This window comes from Lactuca sativa, chromosome 5, assembly GCF_002870075.4.
Source record: "Lactuca sativa cultivar Salinas chromosome 5, Lsat_Salinas_v11, whole genome shotgun sequence".
In the NCBI taxonomy this organism is placed as follows: Eukaryota; Viridiplantae; Streptophyta; class Magnoliopsida; order Asterales; family Asteraceae; genus Lactuca; species Lactuca sativa.
The window spans coordinates 285447669-285456749 of record NC_056627.2 but is presented as its reverse complement, the minus strand read 5'-3'; positions in this window follow the sequence as shown (position 1 = coordinate 285456749).

Sequence of the window (9081 nt, the reverse complement as noted above, 5' to 3'; positions counted from 1 at the left end):
GTCACATAGTCACCAGGGTTCATACAACTGGCACTACGTCTTATAGTCACCAAGGTTTACACAATAGGCACTACGTCGCATAGTCACCAAGGTTTACACAATAGGCACGAAGTCACATCGTCACCAAGGTTTATCAAATAGGCACGAAGTCGCATCGTCACCAAGGCTTACTCAATAGGCACGAAGTCACATTGTCACCAACTATTCCTGTCTACCCATGTTCTACCCAACACTTTTGTAGATATAAATACAAACACAATTTAAATCATTTAACACCCGTATAAAAACATCAATTCCAAGCCTATCTCAAATAGACAAATAATATATAATACATAGCACGTATTTCATAACTAATACTTTATATTTATGTGTTAGAAGAAAGTAACTATACACTCACATATAAACAACAATATATATACACATAGCACGTATTTTATAAAATACTTCATATCTATGTGTAAGATGAAAGTGACTATACACTCACATATAAATAACAATATATATACACATAGCACGTATTTTATAAAATACTTCATATCTATGTGTAAGATGAAAGTGACTATACACTCACTTGATCAGAAGATGATCAGACAGCACTACGGCTTGCAGAAGTAGTATTCTTCAATAGATCTTGAAGATCTTCACAAAAATCGGGCTCCTCGTGGGCAGAGCTTTGGCTCGGGAATAACGCTCTTTGGTATCTTTGGGACTTGCTTCGGGTCTCGGGATGATAACAGGGCTTTGGGGTACTTCTTTGCACGTAAATCGATGCAATACAGGTGAGAGATGAGAGAATGAGCAACCAAACTCGGTTGGCCCTTCAAATGTATTTATACGGCAAAACTGGCCCTTGCCACGTCGTGGCACCGTTTTCCACATCGTGGGCTTGGTCGTCACTGCATGCGTCATCGCAAGTTGCATCTGGGGGACTCCTGGAGGTGTCAGAAGACTGGCCACGTCGTGGTATCTGACAGTTTTGGGGTTTCGCGCCCCGAACTTCAGAAATTCATAACTTCCGCATACGAACTCCGTTTTCGACGTTCTTTATATCGACGCGAAGGTGAGATTATGATCTACAACTCTATTTTAGACTCCATTGGATAATTTTGACTTTATGTTTAATATATTATAATTATATTACTTGTATATTATTTTTAGTAGGCCGGGACAGGAAAACTCCGTTATAAACTCATAACTCCTTCGTCTGACGTCTGTTTTCGCCCGTCTTTCCGTCGTTGCACTACTATCGATGAGATCTTCAATTATCATTTAGATTTTTTTTGGATAAATATCGCTCTAACGTAAATTCACTATTTACGTCGCGCTGTGTCGTGCCGGTTCTGTCGCGAAACTTCGACAAGTCATAACTTCTTCGTTATAACTCGGATTTCGACGTTCTTTATATATTCGGAAACCTCGTAACATATACTATAGCTTAGTTAAGATTAATCCTTCTAAATAATCTTCCATAAAAAAATCATTTTTGATGCTTATCGTCTCTAAATTGACTAGCCCTGATCTACGGGCGTTACAATTATCTCCCCCTTAGGATGATTACGTCCCGGAATCATCAACGAAATAGGATCCATATACTGACTCCATACATTCTCTCTCCATCCTAAGTAATAACCGTGATGCCCAATTCTTTCATCTGCTCTTCATACTATGTTGGACTTTCAATCGTAACCTTCAAGTTACAAAATAAACCCTTATTGTGGACTCCTTCTTCTTCTCAGGATAAATACATTCATTTATCTATTGTAATAGACCGATGGGTCGTGTCCTGATGACCCCTCATCGTAGTTGGACTCAATTTGTATGACCACTAGGGTTGGAATAACAACCATCTTACTAGTCATTACCGAAACAATGATAATGACGTGCTTGTATAAAACGGAATCAATTACTAGCTTCTTTGTAACCTTGCGAATTCCCATGATCCAAGCGTGAGTCCTGTGCTTCTGGTAGTATAGATCTCTACTACCATTCACACCTACTCATACTCGTCCCAAGTATTGTCTCGCAGTTAACCAAGTCACCATACATATATCATATAATCATTCAACACATCAGATAACAAAACCAAGGTTTATATTAATTCTTGAAACTATTACACAAAAGTTCAAGTTCACCCTATACTATGCCTCTAACAGGCTATGCTTCCTGATACAGACTTTATATATTAATATGAAGTCTTCATCTTTTAATCCTCCCATCATTTTCTGCTTCGTCGAGGAGCGTGTGGAATGCCCTTGGCTGTGGCGGTGCGTTTTTCTTTGGGCAGCCTCTAGAAATATGCCCTTCTTCGTTACATCCATAGCACACCTTTTTGTTAGCTGCGCATTTGTTGGTGAAATGCCCTGTCTTCCCACATTTGTAGCAGGTCGTCTCCTCGTTACACTTCCCAAAGTGTTTCTTTTTACACTTCTCACACCACTTCGCTTCATCTCTTCCTCCAGATTTCGAGAATTTTGTTTCTTTGTTGATCATTGAAGATCCTTCATGTTTCCTTTTCTCTCCAACTTCAACTCTCTCCAGACCCTTTTCTTTTATTTGGGTCTCAACATTTTTGGCTGCCCAGATGGCGGCTTTTAGAGTGGTTGCTTGTTTGACTATCGGACCAAAGTCCACTGGTAATCCATTGGCAAACTTGTTGACCTTGGATAGTTTCGTTGGAATTACGTATGGAATAAGCTTCATCTTCTCCGTAAAGCTTGTAGCGTATTCAGTGACACTCAATTTTCCCTTTTTCAGATTCTGGAACTCATTGTTGATTTCCAGAATATCCTGCTCAGAGCAGTATTGCATTTCTAGTTGCACCACGAACTCTTCCCTAGACATCTTGCTAGCTTCCCCCTTGGGCATCGAACCAGCCAGTAACTTCCACCAGCTTAGTACTCCAGATTTTAACAGGGGAATTGCAACAGCGGTCTTCTGTCTGTTGCCACACTCGCAACTTTCTAACGTTGTCTCCATCTCGGAGATCCATTCCATGACTTGCACCGGTGTCGGGCTCCCAGAAAGACATGGTGGTTTGGATTCCATGAAATCCTTGTACTTGCATCCATATCCGTCATTTCCTCCATCCTGGTTGTTTTGGCGAACCATTGGTGGGTAGGCTTGACCAACGGTCCCACTGTAGTTTCCTCCTTCAGACTGCCCTCCATTTACTTCGGGCTCTTAAACTTGAATTGACAATTCTTCGCGATTCTGCCTAATCATACGTCTGGTTTCTTCCATCTGATGATCCAACATTTCCTGGATCATCACTTGAACTCCGGCCATTGTCATTGGTTCAGGTGTTGCTGCTACAACTGGTATTTGCTCAATCACTGGTATTTGATTCCTGTTTTCATCAGCATTTCCAACTCCACTCCTCGTTCTCACCATTTTTGATCTATACACCGAATAAGGTGAAATTAGATCCTCATTCACGATAGATATTCAAATCATCCTTATCACTCTAAAACGTTTACATGCTAGTTCTAATACCGTAGACATACACTTAGAATCCTAAACACATAAGGTTTCCAGATCCGGTCGGCAACAGAACATAGATCCGAACAAATAATATCATATATGGAAAACATATAACATTTAGCACATAAAAGCATTTTAGGCAATTTTCCTAAAATATACTAGTGCTCGTGTCTAAAATATGGTAGACACTCATCTCATAATCATCGCTTAGCATTCTAAGTTTAAGTCTGGAAATCCTACAAATTCCTAGTTCACTTAAACTAATACTCTGATACCAACTGTGACATCCCCAATTTCACGGCCATAAAAGACCGATTTGTTTATGCTTTGTTTTATAAGATCAGAGTAATCCCTTGATTAAAAGAGTTGCGGAAATTGTTCCCAAAACAAAATATGATAAAATTTATCAAAGCGTTTCTCAAAGAGAATGTATTTTCATTAAATAATAAAACCTCAGGATGTCATGTCCGATACAGAACAAAAGCATAAACAATATAAAATAGACCTTACAACAGTTATTTATAACTACTGATCTATAATCCAAAATCTCTTGTCAAGTCCATCAACTTATACCCTTGTGCCATTACCTATAATGCAAAGAAAACTGAGTGGGTCAGGCTTGGGATCCTGGTGAGCATATAGGGTTTTCAATCCACAATAATACATTTATTATATTTAATTATCAAACAATCAACCCAAATACCCATCCCCATATCTCCTTTATCTTCTCAAGGGTTTACCCTAAGAATCCACTATCCTTCATTCATTCATTCCTAAGGATTTACCTAAGGACTGACACAAAGTCCATTTACTACCACGGTTTATACAACAGGCACTACGTCACATAGTCACCAGGGTTCATACAATTGGCACTACGTCTCATAGTCACCAAGATTTACACAATAGGCACTACGTCGCATAGTCACCAAGGTTTACACAACAGGCACGAAGTCACATCGTCACCAAGGTTTATCAAATAGGCATGAAGTCGCATCGTCACCAAGGCTTACTCAATAGGCACGAAGTCACATCGTCACCAACTATTCCTGTCTACCCATGTTCTACCTAAACAGGCTATCCTACTACTGTCTAACCAATACTAGCATATAGCTCAATAAGCACATATAACAGGCACATAAGGCATCCTCCTAGATCCTTATCCCTAAATCTAGCATGTTGGTCACTTAGTCATAACATAACATAACTTGTACGGGTAATTTGGGAGAACTTACTTGAGCTCGGCTGACTGCATGCACCACACCCTTTTCTCTTTACAAAGTTTTTATTCTTTTTTTTTTCGAAACCCTTTTTCTTTTCGAAGTTCTTTTTATAAAAATGATATTCTTTTGAAAATTTCCTTACCAAGCCCTCAGTTTGAGTTCAGTCACACCCGAGAATGTGCCCGAATCCCTCAAACCAAGGCTCTGATACCAACTTGTAACATCCCAAAAATCATGACCAAAAATTTCTTTTAGAAGCATTACTAATCCATAGCATTAAGTCATTCAAACATACAAAAAGGGGTTATATGACAAATCAGAGTATCTTTCCCAAAACACTTAGTCATTTTATCAGAGTAAACATCCCAGGCCAAACTTCTTGGTGTGTGCCATGCGATTATCCCGAGCTCTTCATTCCGCTATCGGAAATACCTGAAACCAAAATTGAAAAGCGTAAGTACGAAGCTTAGTGACTTCCCCAACCTACCACATACCATACATATCTACTGAACCATACATATCTACTGAGCCATACATACCATACATAATTCTGAGCACATAACCACATAATGGGCCCCCGCCCGCTGCATTATGCCTCTCGCCATCGGACTCCGTCCGTCATCAGGCCCCGCCAGGCATCAGGTCCCACCTGGCATCGAGCCTCGCTTGGTATACAAATCTGTTTCCCTTAGGCTCCACCTGACTCTGGGTCGCGCCCGCCGTACACATACCATAAACATCCCAGGGTAAACTTCTTGGTGTGTGCCATGCGATCATCCCGAGCTCTTCATTCCGCTATCGGAAATACCTGAAACCAAAACTGAAAACCGTAAGCACGAAGCTTAGTGAGTTCCCCAACCTACCACATACCATACATATCTACTTAGCCATACATGCCATAGATAATTTTGAGCACATAACCACATAATGGGCCCCCGCCCGCTGCATTGTGCCTCTCGCCATCGGACCCCGTCCGTCATTAGGCCCCGCCAGGCATCAGGTCCCACCTAACATCGAGCCTCGCTTGGTATACATATCTGTTTCCCTTAGGCCCCGCCTGACTCTAGGTCGCGCCCGCCATACACATACATAAACATTCCCTAACCATACCCTGCCCTAAGGCCTCGCCTAACTTGCCCCCCCTGGTCTGCTACTAAAGTAATGGAGCCCCGTCCACACTCCTACTAGTAGTGAGACACGGGCCCTCGCCCACACTCACATCCTTCCTATCACGGGCCTCGCCCCTGCTCTGCTAATATCAAGATATGGAATCCCATCCATACTCAGCTAGTGATGAGATACAAGACCTCGCCCACACTTACCTCCTTACCAGGCACATACAAGTTTCACGAAGACAACAAGTATAATCTAACACACTACATAAGAATCTTCTTCGGGAATACCCCGACATCGGACCCCCTGCCCGGAAGCATACTATTATCTAACGTACTTCGGGCTTACCCCAACATCGGACCCTCGGTCCGAATCCTATCATACCGACACATGAGAAAATCACAAAGACCTCTAGCATCCTAACATTCCTCGGGCCTCACCCGGCATCAGGTCGTAATCCAAAACATCTATCAATAAGTGCCTAGGGAAAACCCCCGGGTCTTCCTTCTATACATAAGCATAAACATTAACATGAACATAATGGGTCGGGATTGTGGCCGTAGACCCATGCACACAGCGAGGAGACTCACCTCGAATTGCTGAAACTGCTGATAACCCTTCGGCTGCTATCCAACAACTCTCCGAGCAGCTGCTCCTCTAGCTCCCCGAGCTACCAATACCAAAAGTAGCAACACTTATCCCAACTGTCCTTAAGAAGCCAACTAAGTCAGCTTTGGTCAAAGTCCTGGTCAAAGTTAACCTTCCAGTTGACTAGACTCGTCGAGTTGCCCAGCCAATTCGCCGAGTCCATGCTCCTCAAGTCCCAAAGCAACCCTAACTCCACTCGTCGAGTCTAGCGATAACTCGACGAGTTCTCCTTCATCTAACACTTCGGGACTATCTTCAATCGACTCGCCGAGTTCATCCTTGAACTCGTCGAGTTCATCTTCGAAACTAAGAAGATTTCCTTGGTGTAACACCCCTAAAATTTAAGCCAAATTTAAACTTTTTAATACATTTTAAAACCATTAAGTTATTACAGTTTGTTTTCAAAATGGTTCAGACATCAGAGTATCCCCAGAATCAATCATGAAAATATGAAGAGGTGCACGATCACGCCTTCGCCTTCCTGTAATCATCAGAAGTGCCTGAAACAAAATCAACAACTGTGATCCAGAAGCTTAGTGAGTTCCCCAAAATACCAACGCCATACAAACATAACCACATCATATAACCAATATAGAACAGCATGCATAATGAGTCATCAGCCTGACTGGACCGCCCCATGGGTCTTCAGTCTATCTGGACTGCTCTTCGAGCCTTCGGCACGTCTGGACCGCCACGTAGGGCCTACAGCCTATCCGGACCGCTCGTCGGGTATGTTGGCCTACAACACAAAGCAGGACCGCCTCAACCCAACCCCCAATCAAAAAAATATGTGCACATAAATATCATATGTTAGCTCATTTCATATAACAGTCAAACCGATCTAACAGATCACCAATCATAGCAACATCCCAATAACTGGGATACAGACCTAACCGGTCACTAACATAGCATCATCCTATAACCAGGACAATCATGTGCACATAGACATCATATAACACTACCATGTATATATATATATATATATATATATATATATATATATATATATATATATATATAACAGTCAAACCGATCTAACAAATCACAAAGCATAGCAACAATCCTATAACCAGGATATCGACCTAACATGTCACTAACATAGAATCATCCTATATACCAGGATACCGACCCAACCGGGTCACTAAAGCATAGCATATCACCATCCTAACTACCAGGATATAAATCAATAAGCATAACATGCAATAATCCGAATACAATCCATAAAGGGCCGGCCTTGGTGCCTTGACCCTGTTGATATAGTGAGGAGAACTCACATGGCACTACTGAAGTCCCGCCGATAAACCTCCAGCTGTTGGTTGATAGATTACCAAACTGTCAACATCAAACAAAACCCAATTAATAATTGGGTTCCAAGCCTAAAGTCCAACTCACACACTAAAGGCTCAATAGTCAAGTAATGGGCCAAAGCCCAACATATGGCCCAATTTTCCAAATTAGGACCACACCCTCATATGGGCCTTACCCTAAGCCCATCAACATATTCTAGTCCTTATGATTATTATTGGATGGCCCATTAACAATCCAATTACCGAAGCCCAATGGAAAGGTCCAACAATAAACCCAAGTGAGATTAGGGTTTCACATAAAATGACGATTAGGGTTAAGCGTTTCTCACTTAACCCATTAAGGGCTTAATCCTCTAAGGACTTAATCCATGAAGTCCAATATTTCTTAGATTAATCTTTGCCAATGATTATTATTTAATATTTCAAGTTATTAAATAATTCCCGTGTGTGTCTCGATAATTCCTAATTTAGGATTTCATGGCATTAGGTTTTCCAAACCCTAATTAGGGTTTCCAACCCATTTTATCCCAATAGTCCCAATAGCTAGGTCCTTTGACCAATTAGGGTTTATTAGGCCCATTATGATTTCACTAGGCCCATTAGGGTTTCACTAAACCCATTAGTCAAATGCTTGGGCTTTTAGGTCCATTAAGCTTTATTGTGCCCATTAGGGCTTACAAGGCCCATTAGGGTTTTAGTCCCTTGTCCAAACATCCCAAACTAGTCACCATCCAACAAGGCACACCGCCACCCGACACGGCGGCCGATGGCGGCAGCCACCACCCTAAGGTGGTGGTTTGATTTTTCCTTTCATTATTCTAATTCGATACAATTTACAACACAAACATCCGATATCACACACACACTAATGTAGACACACACGCAGCCACCCTAGCGGTGGCCGGCGGTGACACATGGCGGCAGCCACCACCTCACAGTGGTGGTGGTGGCGTTCCAAAAAAATAAGGCCAAGAAATACACGCAACATATTACAACAATACACCTACACACCTAAACCCATGGCAGAACACGCACACAGCCACCTTCCATAGTGGCTGGTGGCGACGAAAATGGCAGCAGACGGTGGCCAAGGTGGTTCTTCGCGGTTGTCGGCCATCAAACACACACACGGTATGCACAGCAAGGAAAATGCACACCCTCGTCTTTTTATCGCAAAGGAAACCCACACCCACATGTAATGCTCATAACAAACCACCATGGCTCCACGGTTGTCGGCTTTGATCCCCATGGCTGAACACGGCGGATCGTCTTTATTGGCGGTGAGGTGACCCAATGGCTTCTCAGTGGTCCCA